Genomic DNA, 20,309 nt, shown 5'->3' on the forward strand with positions numbered 1-20,309 from the left:
TTCATTCTTGTTCTAGGTAAATCAAACGTCAAGTGTGCGTAGAGTTGTATCGGTGGTCGATAGAACTTGAGGGAATATTTGTTCTACCTTTAGCTCCTCGTTGGGTTCGACACTCTTATTTAACGAAGAAGGCTACAAACGACCCCTATACTTGTGGGTTATCACCCGCTAGTGCCCGGGTGAGTTCTCTTTCTGTTTAATTTGAGCGAGTCGTCGAGCGGCTTCTCTTGGTTCTTGCTTGTTTACTCCGTCGAGCTTCAGGTCACCGATTTTGCTGGTGCTGGCGGCGGCGGAGGCTGCGTCCAGCGGGGGCGCTGTGTTCTAGAAGACCCGGTCCAGCGCTATCGATCGGGACGAGGAGATGGCCGACCCGGACCTGGGCCTAGATCCGGCTGACACCGAGGGCCTAGCCTGGCGAGACCGGAATAGGGCCGAGGTGGAGCTGGGGGCGGCGCCAGACCAGGCTTGGGTCAGTGCTCCCGCGGTGTGGGCGCGGGACGTCAAGGAGCCGGAGTGGCTCGAGATGCCAGAGGGCATGGAGCCAGCGGTGACGGTCTTCATGCCGTTGTCGGAGGGGGAGTGCGGCCAGGGCGGCCGCGCAGAGGTGGTGGACCTCGACCGGGAGGTCGTGGAGGTTGACGACGACACGCCACCGTGGACCGACGTGGTCGAGCGGGTGAATGTCGAGGGAGGGCGCGGCGACACCGTCTTGGAGGAGGCGCCGCAGACGGCACCAGAGGGAGCACCTCGGGCGCCGATGGGTGGGGCGCCGCTGGTCTCGGCGCCGCTGGCGACTCCAGCCGTCGTGCCGGAGAGAACGCCGGAGAGGGCACCGGCTGTAGAGGAGGCGGTCAGTGGTGAATACGCCCTGGTGCCCAGGCCAGGGAGTCGTCCGGCCGCTAGGTCGCAGCCGGCTCGGGCTAGGCCCAGCGAGGTCTTCTTTGGGCCCTTGACCCGGGAGGAGGCGGCCATGGCCGCTGTGAGCCAGCGCCTCCGAGGGCGCACGGAGAGGATCCGGGCCTTTTCCTACGCCGAGGTGGAGCGGACGCGGGAGCTGGAGCGTGCCGTGTTGGTAAGCTTTTCCTTAGTCTTCTATCTTCCTTCTTGCTGCTCTTTTCATGGGGGCGCACTAGCGCACCCACTGGGTGTAGCCCCCGAGATTCGGGCCAACTATGTAGTAGTTGCGTCGAATCTTAAACTGTTGTCTTGTGCTGATCATTGTTCCTTGTAGCAACTGGACTCCTACTGGGTCGGTGTCTTCAACCGGCTCCTAGAGAAGCACCGGCAGCTCAAGGCGCAGGTCGCCACCAAGGAGGAGGCGCTCCGCGTCGCCCAGGTATCTTTCTTGCGTGCTCTTTTAGTGGGGGCGCGCTAGCGCACCCACTGGATGTAGCTCCCGAGATTCGGGCCAACTACGTAGTAGTTGGGTCGAATCTTAAAGTAATCCTCTGTTTTTTAATCTTCATCGTGCGGCCGCTGCAACCGAGGTGTCGGCCTGGCGAACTGGGCCGATCTGAGCCGGCCATCAGTACGACTGGGTCGTTGCTGACGTTGGCCGGCTTCGGGCCGAGGTGGCGGAGGCGAAGGCGGAGGCGGCAGGGGCCCAGCGGGCGTTTGACAAAGCCGGCCGGCTGCAGGAGCAGCTGGCAGGCGACAAGAGCCGGCTCGAGGCCGAGGTGGACTGCCTTAAGGCCGAGACGGGCAAGGTCGTGGAATCCCAGTGACCCCTTGCCGAAACCGGCCAGCAACCCGACAAGCTGGCCGATGACAAGGGCCTACTTTAGGCCGAGGTGGAGCGCCTGATGGCGTTGGGGACCAAGGTGGGGGGGCCACCAGGCGGAACTCCTCCGTCACAAGGAGTACGAGAAGGCGGCCGAGGCCAAGGACACCGAACTGAAGGCGGCCCTCGCCAAGGTCGCCGACCTGGAGAACGCGCTTCAGGCCCGTGACCGTGCCATCACCAGGGAGCGGCGCGGTACGTTGCTTGAAGCGCAGCACCTGGACGAGACCTTCGCCAGTAAGTGCTTTCTTTGGATTTTGCCGGGTTGGGAAGCCGGCTTTCCTTCCCTTGGTTACTAATTCGTCTTGCTCTTCTTTTTGATAGGGCACTTCCCGGAGATGCGCATGCTGGCAGAGGAGGCCGTCCGTTTCCAGCGAGATCCACAGGGGGTTGTGGGCTCCAGAACTGACCCGCAGGTCGCCTGGACCTTCCCGGAGATCATGACCACCCCTGAAGCTCGTCTGTGAGTCTTGGGCGAGCAGATGGCGCGGCTCTCCGAGGCCGGCACGGCGATGACTGCGGCCCTCTGTCCTGGCGCCGTTACGCCGAACAGCTTCACGCAGCTAGAGTGGTGGTTGGAGGCAGGCCCGGAGCGGTTCCACGCGTGGCGTGTCTCCGCCACTCGTGCCAGCGCCGAGATGGCGCTCAAGTTCGTGACGTCTTGGCATCTGGATCTGGCGCTTGATAAGCTGATGGGCCAGCGAGTTGGCGTGGAGCGCCAGCTGCAGGGGGAGGCCGGACGGATCGCTGCTCGGGCTAGCTACATCACCAGGTTTGCCATTCACGATGAGTTCCAGCCGGAGCGGACAGACGATGGCGGGAGAGGACGGGTATGAGGACGCCGAGGAGGGAGACACCGGCGCCTCGGTGAACCCGGAGGCCACCGAGGGGGAGCCGGCTGCTGCGCGACCCGGCGCTGGAGATGCTTGAAGTTGGGGCTGTCCTGTTCTGTCTTAGTGAAAATTTCTATTAGGTAGCAGGTCCACCCACCCACTAGGGGTATTTGGGTGTAGTGTAATGAACTTCGGCCTTGGGCCTGTTTAATTTGTGATGTAAATATTTCATGAGTGTTTGAAGTTCTGCTTTCTATCTTCTGAGCCGTTTTCTTGCTTGCCTCCATTCTTGGGCCTCCCCCCCTCCCCGCGCGAGTCGAACGGTCGGGCTTCGGTCCATGACAAGGAGTTCGGCCCTTGAGAGGGGTGCGTGGTACTTAGGCTTTTCAAATGTTGAGCGCGAGCGAAACACCCACTGGGCTAGCTGGCGGCAATCCGCAAAGCCGGTTCGTGAGAAGTCGGAGGTGCTGCAATTTAAGGTGGCAGGGCTGGGTTGGCCAATCCGGCGGACCCAACTTAGTATTCATAGTGTGCTGGTGCTTTGGCCCATATTTCTTGCCGACCAACAGCCGAAGCCGGTTCTGTGGCGTAGGGCAAAGTGGAGAGCCGTGGCGACCTGAACACGCCAAGAATTGCTAAGGAAGGCGGCGGGTGGTGACCAAGCCGACCAGCCCCCGAGCCCCCGGGTCGAGCGAGTCAAACCGACGGTGGGGTTTTTTAAAGAAAATTGCACAAGTGCGTGAGACACAATAACTTTGTCGGAAAGGGCAGCCCCCGAGCGTCGTTCGGGGACCCCATAGTTTTCATACGGTTACAAAAGGCAGCGATACATACGTGCACACAGCTAACTGTAAAACGGGCGGAGGAGTTCTACGTTCAATGGCCGGGTTGTTTCTACGCCGGCGGTGTCTCTCTTACGCTTGTTTGACTTGCGGGCGTCGATGAGGTAGTAGGCATTATGGTCGCACAAGGCTTTGCTAACGATGAAGGGGCCTTCCCATGGGGAGGACAGCTTGTGTTGGCCGACTTACTGCTGGACGAGCCGGAGGACGAGGTCTCCCTCGTGGAATGCGAGGGGCTTGATCTTCTTGCCGTGGTAGTGCCTTAGGCCTTGCTGATAGATGGCTAACCGGCTGAGTGCCAAGAGGCATGCTTCTTCGAGTAGGTCGATGCCGTCTTCACGGGCCTCCTTGGCTTCCTCCGTGTACATCACGGCGTGCGGTGGGTCGAACTCGATGTCGGTCGGGATGACGGCTTCGGCTCCGTAGACGAGGAAGAATCGGGTGAACCTGGTCGACCGGTTTGGCGTTGTGCGGAGACTCCAAAGGACGGCTGGCAACTCGTTGAGCCAGCTGCCTGGTGAACGGACGAGCGGCTCGACAAGCTGCGCCTTGATGCCAGATAGAATGAGGCCGTTGGCCCGCTCGACCTGGCCATTGGACTGCGGGTGTGCCACGGAAGCCAGGTCGAGGCGGATGCCGGACAGAGTAGTACTGTGCGAGCGCGCCCTTGGTGAAGTTGTTGACGTTGTCCATGATGATGCTATTCGAGATGTCGTAGCGCACCGCGATATCCTTGATGAGCTGGACGGGCGGCCGTTGGCCCGTCCAGCTTCTTGATTGGCCATGCTTCGATCCACTTGGTGAACTTGTCCACCGCCACCAGCAAGTGCGTCATACCGCCTTGAGCGGTCTTGAAAGGTCCCACCATATCGAGTCCCTAGACCGTGAAGGGCCAGATGATCGGGATGGTTCAGAGTGCTGAGGCCGGCTGGTGGCTGCGCTTGCTAAAGCGTTGGCATCCCTCGCACTTGAGGACAAGTGACTTGACATCTTGGAGGGCCGTGGGCCAGTAGAAACCATGGCGGAAAGCCTTGGCCACCAGGGACCTTGAGGCAGCATGGTGCCCGCACTTGCCCTGGTGTATACCGAGGAGGATCTCAATGCCCTTGTCTTGTTTGACGCAGCATTGGAAAACGCCCGTCGAACTGCGCTTGACGAGCTCGTTGTTGATGATGTTGTAGGCGGACGCCCGGTGTTGCACTTGCCGGGCTTTGGTCTCGTCCATGGGGAGAACCTCGTTCTCCAGGAACTCCGAGATGGGCAGGGCCCATTGAAAGAACATGCGGTGCCCCCATGTTTGGTTTTGGTAATTGATGACAATCTCTATGGACTAATGGTTGCCTTGAGTTAGATTTGAAGGTTTTGTCCATAGGCTTTTCTTGGAGTACATGTGTTGGTTTCAAGGAGAGTTTGTGTCGACCAAGGTGCTATTCGAGGAATTATCCAAAGATTGGTCATGTGAGTGTTGAGCTTATTGCAAGCATGTCTTGGAGAAGAAGCTTGTGTGATCATTCATGTATATCTTCAAGACATCATCCAAATGAAGAGAGTTGGAAAGATTCAAGGTTGATCAAGACTAAGTCAAGAGTGAATCAACTTGATCAACTCACAAAGCGTAGAAGATGTACCGAGAGGGATCAAGTGATCCCATGGTATGGTAAGCATTGTCAATTACGCTTTGTGTACTAACCCATGATCTTCGTGAGAGTTCTTTGTGGGGTTAGGTTGCGGTGTGCAAGTTCAAGTGAAGCATCATGAAGATATCAAATGCTTGAAGCCTGTCGTCCATTGTGGTGACAATGGACTTGTGAAGATGTGCGGAAGAGTGGCTCACCCATAGTGGAGTATGGGGGAGCAATCAACTAGTCTTCATCGAGCCAACGCAACCAAGAAAGGTGGTCCAACTTGAGGGAGTCAAGATCGTCATCATCTAGCTCAAGTGGACCATGTGCAAGGCAAAGGTGTGCCCTTGATAGGTTTTCTATTTTACCGGTCTCATGATGGTAGTTGGGAGACCGGGTTATAGGATCGATTGTCGTACTATCTAGGGGGCTCTCGATGAGTAGCTTGATCGTATCATTCGTAGAGAGCTCAAACCATTGCATCCTTGCATCATCTTTCTAGGTTCTTGTTTGCTTCTCTTTGTGATTTTTGGAGCTTTTGGTCATCTTGTTGACAAGCTCGAGTTCATCGAAAACGGAGTTCACTTGCATCTTCTATGATGTTTTCGATGTTGGAGGTTATGTCCGTTCTTCTCTGTTGGAGGTTTCACTCCTCCATTTGTTAGGCATACCTCCCCTGCCTCTTCTTACTATAACCAGTCGCTGCTTTGATGCTACTCGTCGTCTTGTTTCCAACAAGCTTGAGTTTGCTCAATTCGGAGCTCATATGCAGAAGTTATGGCAGTTTTGGTTTTCCATGGAGTATACTTGTTTTCGTGGAAGTGGCTTTAGGATGGCGCCAGCGGTAGTACCGCGCATCGCCACAAGCGGTAGTACCGCTGTCCCACAGCGGTAGTACCGCCCATGGTCATAAGCGGTAGTACGTCTCCGGTTCCGCGCTGGTACCGCCTCGACTCGAGACATGGTTTTCTCGTGTCAGGTTCAGCGGCAGTAGGAGCGGTAGTACCGCTCATGTGTGGTAGTACTGTGGCTACCACCGCCCCTAGTGCCGCTCAATGGCCCTCCTCTCTGTTCCTTCTCCCTGTGCTTGTGGTAGGCGCTATGCGCGGTCCCAGCGGTAGTACCGCTAGGCCAAGCGGTAGTACCGCTGGGCCAAGCGGCAGTACCGCTGCGGCCAACGGTAGTACCGCTGGCTCCAGCGGTAGTGCCGCTCATACGGCTCTGCCTCGCCCTCTGTTTTACTCCGCTCTCCGTGTTCTACCGCCCGGGCGGTAGTACCGCTCCCCTGAGCGGTAGTACCGCTCATGCGCGGACTGAGCACATAACGGTTGGATTCGGGAGCCCCTATAAAAGGGGGTCTTGTTCCCCATTCAACCTTATCCTTTTAGCTCGTGTTCTTCCCCCATTGTTGACCTTCTTCGAGCTTGCTAACTCTCAATCCCTCCATGGATTCTTGCTAGTTTTTTAGGGAAAAGAGAGAGGAGATCTAGATCCACATTTCCACCAATCACTTTCTCCTCTATGTGAGGGGAAACCCTTGGATCTAGATCTTGGAGTTCTTAGTGTTCTCCTTCTTGTTCTTCCTCTCATTTTCCTCCCTAGCATTAGTTGCTTTGGTGGGATTTGAGAGAGAAGGACTTGGGCACTCCGTGTGCCCTTGCCATTGCATTTGGTGCATCGGTTTGAGTTCTCCACGGTGATACGTGGAAGTTACAAGTTGAGAAGCTTATTACTCTTGGGTGCTTGGTACCCTTGAGCTTGTTCCTCTTGGGTGCTTGGGCGCCCTAGACGGTTGATGGTGTTCGGAGCTCAATGATTGTGGTGTAAAGCTCCGGGCAAGCGTCGGGGTCTCCAATTAGGTTGTGGAGATCGCCCCGAGCAATTTGAAGGGTTCGGTGACCGCCCCCAAGGGTTGCCATTTGTACGGGCTCGGTGACCGCCCTCAAGGGTCCCTTAGTGGAATCACGGCATCTTGCATTGTGCGAGGGCGTGAGGAGATTATGGTGGCCCTAGTGGCTTCTTGGGGAGCATTGTGCCTCCACACCGCTCCAAACGGAGATTAGCATCCGCAGGGGTGTGAACTTCGGGATACATCGTCGTCTCCGCGTGCCTCGGTTATCTCTTACCCGAGCCCTTTACTTATGCACTTTACTTCGTGATAGCCATATTGTTTCTTGTCTTATATCTTGCTTTCAGCTAGTTATTTATCTTGCTTAGCATAAGTTGTTGGTGCACATAGGTGAGCCTAGTTGTTGTAGGTTTTGTGCTTGACAAATTAACCGCTAGGTTTATTTCGCATTTGTTCAAGCCTAAACCGTTATTATTTTAAAGCGCCTATTCACCCCCCCTCTAGGTGACATCCACGATCTTTCACCCATGATGGTGCCGTCACCACGGCGAAGACGGCCACCATGGCGGGTTCTGGGGCGACAGCCTCTGAGCCGGAGGCGGCAGCCCCAGGTTGAGGACAACGGCGGCTGGGTCGAGGATGACAGTGGCCGGATTGAGTGTCGCAGCCCCCGAGCTGGGCTGGGCAGTCCCCGGGTTGGGTTTAGCAATCCCTAGGCCGGGTTTGGCGGTACCTAGGCCGGGTTCGGCAGCCCCCGGGCTGGGTAGAGGCGCGACTGGGTCATCTGGGCCGAAGATGGACTCGGAGTCCGGAGATTGCTTGATGGACGGCTTGTGCAGGTGCTCGAGGGAGACGCCGGACGGGATGGATTGCTGGGATGAGCCGATTTTGGCTAGTGCGTCGGCAGCTTCATTCTCCGTGCGCGGGACGTGGAGGAACTCGCAGCCGTCGAAGAAGCCAGACAGCTGCTGGACAAGGAAGCGGTAGCTTGCCATGTTGGTGTCGCGGGCGTCCCATTCGCCAGAGCGCTCCTGCACCACAAGATCCGAGTCGCCGTAGCACAGGATGCGCTGGATGCCGAGTTCCTTGGCAAGCCGGAGGCCATGCACAAGGGCTTCATATTCGGCGACGTTGTTGGAGGCGGCAAAGTGGATCTGGAGCGTGTACCGAAGCCGGTCGCCCTTCGGGGAAGACAACACGATGTCGGTTCCCAAGCCGAGGCTCATCTTGGAGCCGTCGATTCGCCAGTGCGTCGAATCCGGTGGCGGCGGCAGGTACTGGGTCTCGGTCCAGTCAACGAGGAAGTCGGCCAGAGTTTGGGACTTGATCGTGGTGCGGGGCTCGTAGAGGATGGTGTGGCCGCCTAGCTCAATCGCCCACTTGGCAACCCGGCCAGAGGCATCCCGGCAGCTAATGATCTCGCTGATAGGGGCCGTGCTGACCACGATGACAACATGCTCATGGAAATACTGCTTCAACTTCTTGGTGGTAAAATACACACCGTAACACATCTTCTGTTAGTGCGGGTAGTTCTGCTTGGAGGCGGAGAGCACCTCGCTCAGCTGGTAGTAGACCGGGCGCTGGACGGCTTGGATCTTGCCCTTCTCCGGCCGCTCGACCACCACCACCGTGCTGACGGACCAGGAGGTGGCGGCAATGTAGAGCAACAACGGCTCCTTCTTGCTTGGCGCGGCCAGGATGGGTGCGGTGGAGAGCATGCGCTTGAGATCCCGGAAAGCTTCGTTCGCTGCTCGGTCCATTCGAATGGCGTGTTCTTCTTCATCAGCTGATACAGGGGCAGGGCCCTCTCGCCCAGCTGGCTGAGAAACCGGCTGACCGAGGCCAAGCAGCCGGTGAACTTCTGGACATCGCGCAGCTGAGCTGGCTTGTGCATGCGCTCGATCGCCTTGATCTTCTCCGGGTTCGCCTCAATGCCATGCTCTGAGACGAGGAAGCCGAGTAGCTTTCCGACCGGGATGCCGAAAACTCACTTCTCCGGGTTGAGCTTGATCCGGTATCGCACAGGTTAGCAAAAGTTTCCTTCAGGTCGTCGAGGAGCGTGAGGTGCTGCTTGGTCTTCACCATGATGTCGTCCACGTAGACATGGATGTTGCGGCCGAGTTGCGGCAGCAGGCATTTCTGCATGCAGCGTTGGAATGTGGCGCCGGTGTTCTTCAGGCTGAATGACATGGTGATGTAGCAATATGCCTCGAAGGCGTGATGAAGGACGTCTTCAGGGCGTCGGCCGGGTCCAACTTTATCTGGTGATAGCCGGAGTAAGCATCTGAAGGAAATATGCCCTAGAGGCAATAATAAAGTTGTTATTTATATTTCCTTATATCATGATAAATGTTATTATTCATGCTAGAATTGTATTAACCGGAAACTTGATACATGTGTGAATACAAGACAAAACAAAGTGTCCCTAGTATGCCTCTACTTGACTAGCTCGTTAATCAAAGATGGTTAAGTTTCCTGACCATAGACATGTGTTGTCATTTGATGAACGGGATCACATCATTAGACAAGGATGTGAATGATGTGATGGACATGACCCATCCGTTAGCTTAGCATAATGATCGTTAAGTTTTATTGCTATTGCTTTCTTCATAACTTATACATATTCCTCTGACTATGAGATTATGCAACTCCGGAATACCGGAGGAACACCTTGTGTGCTATAAAACGTCACAACGTAACTGGGTGATTATAAAGATGCTCTACAGGTGTCTCTGAAGGTGTTTGTTGGGTTGGCATAGATCAAGATTAGGATTTGTCACTCCGAGTATCGGAGATGTATCTCTGGGCCCTCTCGGTAATGCACATCAGTATAAGCCTTGCAAGCAATGTGACTAATGAGTTAGTTATGGGATGATGCATTACGAAACGAGTAAAGAGACTTGCCGGTAACGAGATTGAACTAGGTATGAGGATACCGACGATCGAATCTCGGGCAAGTAACATACCGATGACAAAGGGAATAATGTATGTTGTTATTACGGTTTGACCGATAAAGATCTTCGTAGAATATGTAGGAACCAATATGAGCATCCAGGTTCCTTTGTTGATTATTGATCGGAGATGTGTCTCAGTCATGTCTACATAGTTCTCAAACCCGTAGGGTCCGCATGCTTAACATTCGATGACGATTTGTATTATGAGTTATGCGTTTTGGTGACCGAAGATCGTTCGGAGTCCCGGATGAGATCACGGACATGACGAGGAGTCTCGAAATGGTCGAGACGTAAAGATTGAAATATTTGACGATAGTATTTGGACACCGGAATGGTTTCGGGATGTTTCGGATATTTATCGGAGTACCGAGGGGTTACCGGAACCCCCCAGGGAAGTAATGGGCCTTCGTGGGCCATAGGGGAGACGGGAGGCAGCCCACAAGGGTGCGCCCCCCTCTGATACGTCTCCAACGTATCTATAATTTTTGATTGTTCCATGCTATTATATTATCCATCTAGGATGTTTTATATGCATTTATATGCTATTTTATATGATTTTTGGGACTAACCTATTAACCTAGAGCCCAGTGCCAGTTTCTGTTTTTTTCCTTGTTTTTGAGTATCGCAGAAGAGGAAAACCAAACGGAGTCCAATTGACCAGAAATTTCACGGAGATTATTTTTGGACCAGAAGAAGCCCACGGAGTATCGAAGATGGGCCAGAAGGGTCCCGAGGCACCCACGAGAGTGGGGGGTGCGCCCTACCCCCTTGGGCGCGTCCCCCTACCTCGTGGCCGCCTCAGAGACCCCCCTGACTTGTTCCCGACGCCAACACCTCTTATATATACCCAAACTTCCAGAACATAACCTAGATCGGGAATTCCGCCGCCGCAAGCCTCTGTAGCCAGCAAAAACCAATCGGGACCCTGTTCCGGCACCCTGCCGAAGGGGGGAACCCTCACCGGTGGCCATCTTCATCATCCCAGCGCTCTCCATGATGAGGAGGGAGTAGTTCACCCTCAGGGCTGAGAGTATGTACCAGTAGCTATGTGTTTGATCTCTCTCTCTCTCTTTCTCTCGTGTTCTTGATTTGGCACGATCTTGATGTATCGCGAGCTTTGCTATTATAGTTGGATCTTATGATATTTCTCCCCCTCTACTCTCTTGTAATGGATTGAGTTTTCCCTTTGAATTTATCTTATCGGATTGAGTCTTTAAGGATTTGAGAACACTTGATGTATGTCTTGCGTGGGATACCCGTGGTGACAATGGGGTATTCTATTGATTCACTTGATGTATGTTTTGGTGATCAACTTGCGGGTTCCGTGACCTTGGGAATCTATGCATAGGGGTTGGCACACGTTTTCGTCTTGACTCTCCGGTAGAAACTTTGGGGCACTCTTTGAAGTTCTTTCTGTTGGTTTGAATAGATGAATCTGAGATTGTGTGATGCATATCGTATAATCATACCCACGGATACTTGAGGTGACATTGGAGTATCTAGGTGACATTAGGGTTTGGTTGATTTGTGTCTTAAGGTGTTATTCTAGTACGAACTCTAGGATAGATCGAACGGAAAGAATAGCTTCGTGTTATTTTACTACGGACTCTTGAATAGATCGATCAGAAAGAATAACTTTGAGGTGGTTTCGTACCCTACAATAATCTCTTCGTTTGTTCTCCGCTATTAGTGACTTTGGAGTGACTCTTTGTTGCATGTTGAGGGATAGTTTATATGATCCAATTATGTTATTATTGTTGAGAGAACTTGCACTAGTGAAAGTATGAACCCTAGGCCTTGTTTCCTAGCATTGCAATACCGTTTACGCTCACTTTTATCATTAGTTACCTTGCTGTTTTTATATTTTCAGATTACAAAAACCTATATCTACAATCCATAGTGCACTTGTATCACCATCTCTTCGCTGAACTAGTGCACCTATACAATTTACCATTGTATTGGGTCTGTTGGGGACACAAGAGACTCTTTGTTATTTGGTTGCAGGGTTGCTTGAGAGAGACCATCTTCATCCTACGCCTCCCACGGATTGATAAACCTTAGGTCATCTACTTGAGGGAAATTTGCTACTGTCCTACAAACCTCTGCACTTGGAGGCCCAACAACGTCTACAACAAGAAGGTTGTGTAGTAGACGTCGAGTTAATTTCTGGCGCCGTTGCCGAGGAGGTTAGTGCTTGACGGTATATCTTCAGATCTTGCAATTGAATCTTTTTGTTTGTTGTTTTATCACTAGTTTAATTTATAAAAGAAAAGTACAAAAAATGGAATTAAGGGTGCCTCATATGCTTCATCTTTTTAATGTCTTTCGTGAAAATGATGGAAAGTAAAATTGTGCTCAAGTGCTAGAAGAAGAATGCATTAGAAAGTTTGGCACTAAATCTTTGTATGATGAGCATGATTGCAATGTTGTTAGTACGAACTCTTTGAATATCCATGGTACTAATGATGATTGCACTAGTCATGATGAAAATGTCTCTTATAAGCATGTCAATTTTTGTGGAGTGCATAGAGTTTGCAAGTACACACCAAATAGGGAAGATAGATTTTGCAAGAGGCATAAGTATTTAGAAACTAAATGGTTGCAAGAAAGGCTAGATGTTTGTGCTGAAAATTTAAATCTTCTTAGCCATCCTTGTGAACTTTGCAATGAACGTGGTCATTTAAATATCCAATGCAAATTGTTTCATGATTGTATTGTGTCCAAAAATTGTGATGACTTGATTTCCCTTGCACATCATAATGAACTTAGTTTGCTTGTTGGTTATCAAGAAATGAAACGTATAACTAAGGATATTCCAGAATTTGCCCTTGAGACAGTTCTTGATTTTGATCTAGAGGAAATTTATATGTATTGTGCGGCGAATTGCATTGAAAATCCTTATATTGCCAATTACATAAACACAAGAAAACAAATAAAAGATGAAGAGAATACTAATGAAAGGGAAGAGACTTCCCAATATCCTCCTATTATTTCTTATGATGAATCAGGCAACGAGGAGGAGCCTTCTATTCAACCAATCTCATTAATAAGGAGCTCCAAAAAGAGGATTAAACCCACACATGATGCAAAGAAGAAAAATAAAATACGGAGAAGCAAAGGTAAAAAGGTATCCCTCCCAAATTATGTTGCTCCTATTACTCATTGTGATGATGATAATTGCTATACTATTGGTGCTATCCATACTATTAATGATGAGAATGATTATGCTTATGATATGAAAAGGCCCAAGCTTGGGGATGCCATGTTTGATGAGAATGACAATTTTGAGAATTTATTTTCTGCAATTAAGGATTGTCCCAAGCTTGGGGATGCTATGTTTTATGAAGATGATATGTTTAACCTCCCAAGTTTTGATATGCAAATTTATCATGATGATAGCATGCCTCCTATTTATGATGGTTATATTGATGAAAGTGGGTTTGGAAGAGTGTCAACTTTAGGAAGTGATGATCCCACTATTTTGGAGGGTGTTGAATCTTATTGTGACAATTATGAAAGTGGATTTGGAGAGGTCATGACTTTATTTAGTAATGATTCCACTATCTTGGAAGAGGTTTCAATTGATTATGATGAGAATAAAGTTGCTACTTATGATGATTATTGTGATGACACTTATGCTATAAAAAGTAGTGATGATTATATTAAAACTTTTCATGATTATGATTACCCTTTTTCTAAACATTACTCTTTTAATATGGAAACAATTCATAGTATTCGAGTTTCTTATGATACTCCCACTATTCCGAATGAGAAGAATTTTGCTTATGTGGAGAGTAGTAAATTTTCTATGCTTGTAGATCATGAAAAGAATGCTTTATGTGATGGTTATATTCTTGAATTCATTCATGATGCTACTGAAAATTATTATGAGGGAGGAACATATGCTTGTAGGAATTCCAATAATATCAAGTTTCCTCTCTATGTGCTTAAAGTTTCGAAGTTATGCTTGTTTTGTCTTCCCATGCTAGTTGATTATTGTTCCCATAAGCTGTTTGCTCACAAAATCCCTATGCATAGGAAGTGGGTTAGACTTAAATGTGCTAGTCATATTCTTCATGATGATCTCTTTATGTTTCAATTCTTATCCTTCATGTGAGCATCATTGAAATCATCATGCCTAGCTAGGGGCGTTAAACATTAGCGCTTGTTGGGAGGCAACCCAATTTTATTTTTGTTCTTTGCTTTTGCTCCTGTTTAGTAATAAATAATTCATCTAGCCTCTGTTTAGATGTGGTTTTATGTTTTAATTAGTGTTTGTGCCAAGTAGAACCTTTGGGATGACTTGGGTGAAGTCTTTATGATCTTGCTGTAAAAAATAGAAACTTTAGCGCTCATGAGATTAGCTGCCATTTTTTACTGGAGAGTGATTTTAGGTTAATTATTTTTTCATATGATTAATAGACAAATTCCTCAGGTCCAAAAATTTATTTCAGAATTTGTGGAGTTCCAGAAGTATACGTTTGATACAGATTACAACAGACTGTTCTGTTTTTGACAGATTCTGTTTTCATTGTGTTGTTTGCTTATTTTGATGAATCTATGAGTAGTATCGGAGGGTATGAACCATAGAGAAGTTGGAATACAGTAGATATTACACCAATATGAATTTAGAATGATTTCACAACAGTACCTAAGTGGTGGTTTTATTTTCTTATACTAACGAAGCTTACGAGTTTTCTGTTGAGTTTTGTGTTGTGAAGTTTTCAAGTTTTGGGTAAAGATTCAATGGACTATGGAATAAGAAGTGGCAAGAGCCTAAGCTGGGGGATGCCCAAGGCACCCCAAGGTAATATTCAAGGACAACCAACAGCCTAAGCTTGGGGATGCCCCGGAAGGCATCCCCTCTTTCGTCTTCGTTCATCGGTAACTTTACTTGGAGCTATATTTTTATTTACTACATGATATGTGTTTTGCTTGGAGCGTAATTTTATTTTCTTTTGTTTTGCTTGATGTTTGAATAAAATACCAAGATCTGAAATTCTTAAATGTTAGAGAGTCTTCACATATTTACATAATTATTCAACTACTCATTGATCTTCACTTATATCTTTTGGAGTAGTTTGTCATTTGCTCTAGTGCTTCACTTATATCCTTGTAGAGCACGACGGTGGTTTTATTTTGAAGAAATAGATGAACTCTCATGCTTTACTTATATTATTTTGAGAGTCCTAAACAGCATGGTAATTTTCTTTGGTTATGAAACTAGTTCTAATATGATAGGCATCCAAGATGGGTATAATAAAAACTTTCATATAAAGTGCATTGAATACTATGTGAAGTTTGATACTTGATAATTGTTTTGAGATTTGAAGATGGTGATATTAGAATCATGCTAGTTGAGTAATTGTGAATTTGAGAAATACTTGTGTTGAGGTTTGCAAGTCCCGTAGCATGCACGTATGGTAAATGTTGTGTGACAAATTTGAAGCATGAGGTGTTCTTTGATTGTCCTCCTTATGAGTGTCAGTCGGGGATGAGCGATGGTCTTTTCCTACCAATCTATCCCCTAGGAGCATGCGCGTAGTGCTTGGTTTTGATGACTTGTAAATTTTTGCAATAAGTATATGAGTTCTTTATGACTAATGTTGAGTTCATGGATTATACGCACTCTCACCCTTCCATCATTGCTAGCCTCTTCGGTATCGTGCATTGCCCTTTCTCACCTCGAGAGTTGGTGCAAACTTCGCCAGTGCATCCAAACCCCGTGATATTATACGCTCTATCACACATAAACCTCCTTATATCTTCCTCAAAACAGCCACCATACCTACCTATTATGGCATTTTCATAGCCATTCCGAGATATATTGCCATGCAACTTTCCACCGTTCCGTTTATTATGACACGCTTCATCATTGTCATATTGTGTTGCATGATCATGTAGTTGACATTGTATTTGTGGCAAAGCCACCATGCATAATTTTTCATACATGTCACTCATGATTCATTGCCCATCCCAGTACACCACCGGAGGCACTCATATAGAGTCATATCTTGTTCTAGTATCGATTTGTAATCTTTGAGTTGTAAATAAATAGAAGTGTGATGATTATCATTATTAGAGAATTGTCCCATTCAAAAAAAAGATTAAAAAAAGCAAGGCCAAATAAAAAAAGGGAAGGCCCAAAAAAAGATAGAAGGGACAATGCTACTATCCTTTTTCCACACTTGTGCTTCAAAGTAGCACCATGATCTTCATGATAGAGAGTCTTTTATTTTGTCACTTTCATATACTAGTGGGGATTTTTCATTATAGAACATGGCTTATATATTCCAACAATGGGCTTCCTCAAATGACCTAGATCTTCGTGAGCAAGCAAGTTGGATGCACACCCACTTAGTTTCTTTTGTTGAGCTTTCATACATTTATAGCTCTAGTGCATCCGTTGCATGGCAATCCCTACTCCTCGCATTGACATCAATTGATGGGCATCTCCATAGCCTGTTGATTAGCCGCATCAATGTGAGACTTTGTCCTTTTTTGTCTTCTCCACACAACCTTCATCATCATATTCTATTCCACCCATAGTGCTATGTCCATGGCTCGCGCTCATATATTGCGGGAAAGTTGAAAAAGTTTGAGAATACTAAAGTATGAAACAATTGCTTGGCTTGTCATCGGTGTTGTGCATGATGGGAGCATTTTGTGTGACGAAAATGAAGCATGGCCAAACTATATGATTTTGTAGGGATGAGCTTTCTTTGGCTATGTTATTTTGAGAAGACATAATTGCTTGGTTAGTATGCTTGAAATATTATTATTTTTATGTCAATATTAAACTTTTGTATTGAATCTTTCGGATCTGAACATTCATGCCACAATAAAGAGAATTACGTTGAAAATTATGTTAGGTGGCATTCCACATCAAAAATTCTGTTTTTATCATTTACCTACTCGAGGAAGAGCTGGAATTAAGCTTGGGGATGCTTGATACGTCTCCAACGTATCTATAATTTTTGATTGTTCCATGCTATTATATTATCCATCTAGGATGTTTTATATGCATTTATATGCTATTTTAAATGATTTTTGGGACTAACCTATTAACCTAGAGCCCAGTGCCAGTTTATGTTTTTTCCTTGTTTTTGAGTATCATAGAAAAGGAAAACCAAACAGAGTCCAATTGACCTGAAATTTCACGGAGATTATTTTTGGACCAGAAGAAGCCCACGGAGTATCGGAGATGGGCCAGAAGAGTCCCGAGGCACCCACGAGGGTGGGCGCGCGCCCCCCTACCTCATGGCCGCCTCGGAGACCCCCCTGACTTGTTCCCGACGCCAAAACCTCTTATATATACCCAAACTTCCAGAACATAATCTAGATTGGGAGTTCCGCTGCCACAAGCCTTTGTCACCACCAAAAACCAATCGGGACCTTGTTCCAGCACCCTGCCGGAGGGGGGAACCCTCACCGGTGGCCATCTTCATCATCCCGACGCTCTCCATGAAGAGGAGGGGGTAGTTTACCCTCGGGGCTGAGGGTATGTACTAGTAGCTATGTGTTTTATCTCTCTCTCTCTCTCTCGTGTTCTTGATTTGGCACGATCTTGATGTATCGCGAGCTTTGCTATTATAGTTGGATCTTATGATGTTTCTTCCCCTCTACTCTCTTGTAATGGATTGAGTTTTCTCTTCGAAGTTATCTTATCGGATTGAGTCTTTAAGGATTTGAGAACACTTGATGTATGTCCTGCGTGGGATACCCGTGGTGACAATGTGGTATTCTATTGATTCACTTGATATATGTTTTGGTGATCAACTTGCGGGTTCTGTGACCTTGGGAATCTATGCATAGGGGTTGGCACACGTTTTCGTCTTGACTCTCCGGTAGAAACTTTGAGGCACTCTTTGAAGTTCTTTGTGTTGGTTTGAATAGATGAATCTGAGATTGTGTGATGCATATCGCAAAATCATACCCACGGATACTTGAGGTGACATTGGAGTATCTAGGTGACATTAGGGTTTTGGTTGATTTGTGTCTTAAGGTGTTATTCTAGTATGAACTCTAGGATAGATCGAACGGAAAGAATAGCTTCGTGTTATTTTACTACGGACTCTTGAATAGATCGATCAGAAAGAATAACTTTGAGGTGGTTTCGTACCCTACAATAATCTCTTCGTTTATTCTCCGCTATTAGTGACTCTAGAGTGACTCTTTGTTGCATGTTCAGGGATTGTTATATGATCAAATTATGCTATTACTGTTGAGAGAACTTGCACTAGTGAAAGTATGAACCCTAGGCCTTGTTTCCTAGCATTGCAATACCGTTTACGCTCACTTTTATCATTAGTTACCTTGCTGTTTTATATTTTCAGATTACAAAAACCTATATCTACATTCCATATTGCACTTGTATCACCATTTCTTCGCCGAACTAGTGCACCTATACAATTTACCATTGTATTGGGTGTGTTGGGGACACAAGAGACTCTTTGTTATTTGGTTGCAGGGTTGCTTGAGAGAGACCAACTTCATCCTACGCCTCCCACGGATTGATAAACCTTAGGTCATCCACTTGAGGGAAATTTGCTACTGTCCTACAAACCTCTGCACTTGGAGGTCCAACAACGTCTACAAGAAGAAGGTTGTGTAGTAGACATCACCCTCCCATAGGGAGTCCGAATTGGACTAGGGGAGGGGGGCACCCCCCCTTTCCTTCTCCTCTTCCCTCTCCCTTCCTCTTTCCCCTCCATGAGAAAGGAAAAAAGGGGGTGAATCCTACTAGGAGTGGAGTCCTAGTAGGACTCCCCTCTTGGCGCGCCCCTAGGGCCGTCCTCCTCCCTCTCCCTCCTGTATATACATGGGCAGAGCACCCCTTGGAGCCACAACAATTGTTCCAAGCTGTGTGCGTCATCTCTCTCCACAGTTTACTCCTCCGGTCATATTCACGTAGTGCTTAGGCGAAGCCTTGCGCGGACTACATCACCATCACCGTCACCACGCCGTCGTGATGACGCAACTCTCCCTTGACCCTCTATTGGATCAAGATTTCAAGGGACGTCATCGAGCTGAATGTGTGATGAACTCAGAGGTGCCGTACGTTCGGTACTAGATTGGTTGGATCGTGAAGACGTTCGACTACATCAACCGCGTTAACCTAACGCTTCCGCTTTCGATCTATGATGGTACGTGGACACACACTCCCCCTCTCGTTGCTATGCATCTCCTAGATAGATCTTGCGTGAGCGTAGGATTTTTTTTTTCAAATTGCATGCTACGTTCCCCAACAGTGGCATCCGAGCCAGGTCTATGCGTAGATGATATGCACGAGTAGAACACAAAGAGTTGTGGGCGATAATAGTCATAATGCTTACCACCAACGTCTTATTTTGATTCGGCGGTATTGTTGGATGAAGCGGCCTGGACCAACCTTACATGACCACGTTCATGAGATGGTTCCACCGACAGACATGCAACTTGCTTTGAATAAAGGTGGCTGGCGGGTGTCTGTTTCTCCAACTTTAGTTGAATCGAATTTGACTACGGCCGGTCCTTGTTGAAGGTTAAAACATCACACTTGACGAAAAATCGTTGTGGTTTCGATGTGTAGGTAAGAAAGGTTCTTGCTAAAAGCCCGTAGTAGCCACGTAAAACTTGCAAAAACAAAGTAGAGGACGTCTAACTTGTTTTTGCAGGGCATGTTGTGATATGATATGGTTAAGACATGATGTGATATAAGTTACTGTATGAGATGATCATGTTTTTTAAAAGATATCGGCAACTGGCAGGAGCCTTATGGTTGTTTCTTTATTGTATGAAATGCAATCGCCATGTAATTGCTTTACTTTATCACTATGCGGTAGCGATAGTCGTAGAAGCAATATTTGGCGAGACGACAACGACGCTACGATGGAGATCAAGGTGTCAAGCCGGTGACGATGGATATCATGACGGTGCTTTGGAGATGGAGATCAAAGGCACAAGATGATGATGGCCATATCATGTCACATATTTTGATTGCATGTGATGTTTATATTTTTATGCACCTTATTTTGCTTAGTACGGCGGTAGCATTATAAGATGATCCCTCACTAAATTTCAAGGTATAAGTGTTCTCCCTGAGTATGCACCGTTGCTACAGTTCGTCGTGCCGAGACACCACGTGATGATTGGGTGTGATAAGCTCTACGTTCACATACAACGGGTGTAAGACAGTTTTGCACATGCAGAATACTCGGGTTAAACTTGACGAGCCTAGCATATGCAGATATGGCCTCGAAACACTGAGACTGAAAGGTCGAACGTGAATCGTATAGTAGATATGATCAATATAGAGATGTTCACCATTGTAAACTACTCCATCGATGGTTCTTCTCTTCTCTTCAGAGAAACGACGTAGGGGCTGGAGGACAGGCTTGGCGTCCTTGCGGACATGGAGTTTGTGCTCGGCGTACTTCCTCGGAATACC

The sequence above is a fragment of the Triticum aestivum genome, chromosome 5D, assembly GCF_018294505.1.
Source record: "Triticum aestivum cultivar Chinese Spring chromosome 5D, IWGSC CS RefSeq v2.1, whole genome shotgun sequence".
Classification (NCBI taxonomy): Eukaryota; Viridiplantae; Streptophyta; class Magnoliopsida; order Poales; family Poaceae; genus Triticum; species Triticum aestivum.